Source organism: Pipistrellus kuhlii, unplaced genomic scaffold (genome assembly GCF_014108245.1).
Source record: "Pipistrellus kuhlii isolate mPipKuh1 unplaced genomic scaffold, mPipKuh1.p scaffold_m20_p_6, whole genome shotgun sequence".
NCBI classification, from domain to species: domain Eukaryota; kingdom Metazoa; phylum Chordata; class Mammalia; order Chiroptera; family Vespertilionidae; genus Pipistrellus; species Pipistrellus kuhlii.
The window spans coordinates 22,824,029-22,827,978 of NW_023425562.1; the positions used below are offsets into that span (position 1 = coordinate 22,824,029).

At 44.8% G+C, this 3,950-nt stretch overlaps 1 non-coding gene across 1 annotated transcript; it reads right to left on the reverse strand.

Moving 5' to 3' along the window:
* Positions 1–221: 221 nt before the first annotated feature.
* LOC118708518 lies at positions 222–330 on the reverse strand. Its single transcript, XR_004984598.1, has one exon. It is a non-coding gene; the product is annotated as a U6 spliceosomal RNA (small nuclear RNA).
* Positions 331–3,950: the final 3,620 nt, after the last annotated feature.

A 3,950-nucleotide genomic window follows, 5' to 3' on the forward strand; every position in this document is an offset into this window, starting at 1 on the left:
TTGATTTCCTGTAATTTTAAGTGAAAAAAAAATTATAATGTATGACACTTCAACCCCAGCCCCCAAATACTTTTCTACAATGGGAGCAAATACTTAAAATGCTTTACAAGTACCCGCAGGAGGAAGCTGTGAGGCATGAAGTTGGGGATGGAATCCTTTACTTTCTTTTTCATATTGAGTTTCTGTGCATACTTGATCTTTTTTCTTTTGAATTCATCTATAAAAATATGAAATGCTTTGCAAATGTGTGTGTCATCCTTGCATGGTGGCCATGCTGATCTTCTTTGTTTCAATTCACTTTCAGTATATATGCCGCTGAAATGAGTGCAACGTGCTTACTTTTGAAGAACAGAAAGTGAGAAAGCACTGATGTAATTTATCACATTTTCTGCTTCGCACTGGCTGCCAGGAAGCTCAGCAGCTAATTCTCAGTCCACCATGGACATTTTGTGTGCAAACCTCACCCTCGGCTTTCATCTCTTTTCTTCCCCAGGTTCCTTCACTGATTTTCTCGTTTTCTTTTCCCTGTTGCCATATATATGTTTTTGCATGCTGCCTCAGATCTGTTTTAAAAGGAGCCAATATTTAAATAAAGCAATTTTTTTTAATGGAGTGCTTTTTCTGTAGAGAAGATTGCTGCACAACGGGAAAGACATGTGTACAGAAATAAAGCATGATTTGGCATGGAGAATACATACGTGTGCTTGTGTGATGTATCTATGAATGTTGGACACATTGTGAAGTTTGTAGTTTTCAAGGGGAGGCTGGTCTTCTGGCTTCAGAGGACATTTACTTGGAAGACTCTCAGGGGAAAAAGGGGTTTTATTCCAGGGTAGGCGTGTCTGTGGTCTACCCTCTAAAGAATCTGCTTCATGGTTTAGCATTTTCAATTTTTGTCTGGGATTTTGATGCTGGTCATTAGAGCCCAAATACTTCACAAGAAGAAATCCAGGGAAAGAAAGAGATGCGAAGGGGGCACTCCTACATGGGAAGGTGGATGGATTTCAATGTCTTGAAGAAAAATTGAGAGCCTTAAGTCTTATCTCAGCTTCTACCTCATCTCCTGTGAATCTGGGGTCAAGTCCTTATTCTTCCAAAGTCCCTCTCTCACTCTCTCTCTGCTCCACACTGGAATCGCCAGGGGAGCTTTAAAAAATACGATGTCTCGGTCCCTCCCTGAGTCTGGTTTAATTGGCCTGGGGTGGGGCCCCAGGATAGGGATTTTTTAAAAGCTGCCCTGGAGATTCTAATGTGCAGCCAGGGTTGAGAACCACTGCCCTAAGAGAAGGAAAAATAAAACTAATAAGCACCTGCCTCCTGTAGATCTCTCAGGGGGCTGCAGGGTGTGGCTGCGATGTATGAGATAATGAGCCCTTAAAACGGTTGGGCGGATACTGATTGACCCTTTGTATTCCACAGAGTACCCTTAGCTCATGAGAGATCTGCAATACTGTCCTCATGATCTTCGAAGAAGAAACATTTCCCATCCTGGCCCACAGTATTCTCTCTCTCTCTCTCTCTCTCTCTCTCTCTCTCTCTCTCTCTCTCTCTCTCTCTCTCTCTCTCTCTCTCTCTCTCTCTCTCTCTCCTCTTTCTCCATGCAATTCATTTGGTATTTTTCTATTCCAGTCTCTTCCATTCTATTCCTTCAAGGGGAAGAAAAAAAATTCTGCCTACTAACACTCTTTAAACAACATTATATTAAGGTTTGTGGGCCAAAATAAATTAAACACCTCTGGAGAGCATTAAGGCGCTCCATTGATAATGACTTGGAGCTTTTGCAAAGGTGTGATGGGAAGTGAAGTTGCATATACAGTCATAATATTTGTTGAGCCATTGCTAGTGCCAGCAATAGTCACAGTAGAAAGTGTTTCATGAGAGTGATCTCAGTGAATTGTCACAATAACAATACATGATGAGTGCTGTTATCTTCATTTTAGGGGTGAGGAAATCAAGGCCAAGTACCTATGTCCAAAGCAGAAGAAGCATCTTCACCCAGAAGCAGGAGGTCCACCCCTGGCCCGGCTCATGGAAGAACAACTGTGCTTACTGAACACATTTGCTTGTCTGAAGTTTTGGGAGTAGAAGGAGGTTGAAATAAGCTACGACCAGAGGTGGATCCAGGTATTTGGGGCCTGCTACATTCACAATTTGGGGGTCTTAGTTAAGAAAAAGAATTCAAAATTATGAGTCCAAAATTACAAAAGTGAATATTTTTTTGAATTAAAAGATATCACAACAAATTCAGATTTTTTAAAAATCAGAGAGGAAGGGAGAGGGATAGAGAGCTAGAAACGTCGATGAGAGAGAAACTTCGACCAACTGCCTCCTGCACACCCCCTACTGGGGATGTGCCCGCAACCAATGTATCAATACATGCCCTTGACCGCAATCAAACCTGGGACCTTTCAGTCCGCAGACCGATGCTCTATCCACTGAGCTAAACCGGTTTCAGCAAAATTCAGATTTTTAAGAAGCTGAAAAATACCGCAAACATCACAAAGTCTCAAATCAACTTTCCCTTCACTGAATCCCCAAAGTGCCAGTGGGCAGTTCACCCCACCCTACTCGAGGTCAAATGCTGTAGTGGGGAATCTACGTGGAAAGAGATGGTGTTTCTGCTGATTGCTGTTAAATGTCAAAAGCAAATGATTTTTGTTAATCTTGCATGAACAAGTGACCACGTGAACACATTTCTAGGCCGCTACCCAGGCCTTAGAAGGGGGCCCAGCAAGTGAGGGGTCAGGAGCTTATGTTTCATCAGCTTCCCAGTAACCCTACAACAGGCCCGATGTCATTATCTCAAAATCAAGAGCTTCGGAGTCAGCTGGGCCTGAATTTCAGCCCTGGCTCAGCTGCTTTCTGCCTTCTTTGAACTTAGACTTGGTCATTTGTAAAAGGAGCGTGCTAGCAGCTTCTACCTTCCAGTGTCTTTGGGAGATTAAAGGAAATAAAGAAGGATGGGGCTTAGAGTTGCCAGATTTAGCAAATAAAAATAAGACACCCACTTAAATGTAACTTCAGAGAAACAACGAATACTTTTTTAGTGTATGTACCACCTATTGCATAGGACCCAGTTAGACTAAAATTCATTCCTTGTTTCTGTGAAATCCAGATTTATCGGGGGATCCTGTATTTTACTGAGCTTAACAAATGGCAGTGATTGGTAATGCGGGCAGTGATTGGTTGGCAGTGATGGAGGCATCCTGAGTGTCCCACAGCTGGGCTCATAGGCATTAGAAAGTGGGTGTGAGGGAGAAAAATGCCACACAGACTCTGTTCAAGACGGTTTATTATGGGGAAGATTGAAAGCGGTGGCCATGAGAGTAAGGGGGTGCCTTACTTTTAGGGAGTGTGTAGAGGGGATTACACCATTGACTTTGGGTTAGCCACTTAAGTGTAGGGACCTCAGTTTCCCTGTTTGTAAAACGGGTGCAAGGAGGTCCCGGAACTCTCCTCTGGCAGGTATCACCAGCAGTGGAGCTTTCTCATCCTGCAGGGGCCACCAGCTCAGAGAGGTCTCCCCTGACTCGCTGGCTAAGATTACCCTCCCAAGCACATCATTTCCCCCTCCGCGGTAATTACAACTCTCTGAAACTGTCTTGGCTCTGTGCTTGTTTGTTTATGGTCTGTGTCCCCATGCGAATACAAGTTGCGGGAGGGCAGACAACCGGAGTCCACCTTGATGGAGTTGGATCTCCCAGGTGCTGTACCCGGCACCATAGCCCTGTACGCTGAATGAGTAGGAGGATGAATGAATGAATGGATGAATGAATGAATGAATGAATGGAGTGTCATTGTTGAGGTCCCTTCCAGGCAGTCTCTCCTTTCTCCGAGGCCGCGCCTGGGCTGCAGAGGGAGGAGGTGCGGGGTGTCTATCGGTGGGTGGGGAGGAGCCGGGCCCTCGCCTCCCTCCAGGACCGGCAGGAGCTCCGCGGGGTTGCAGGCGC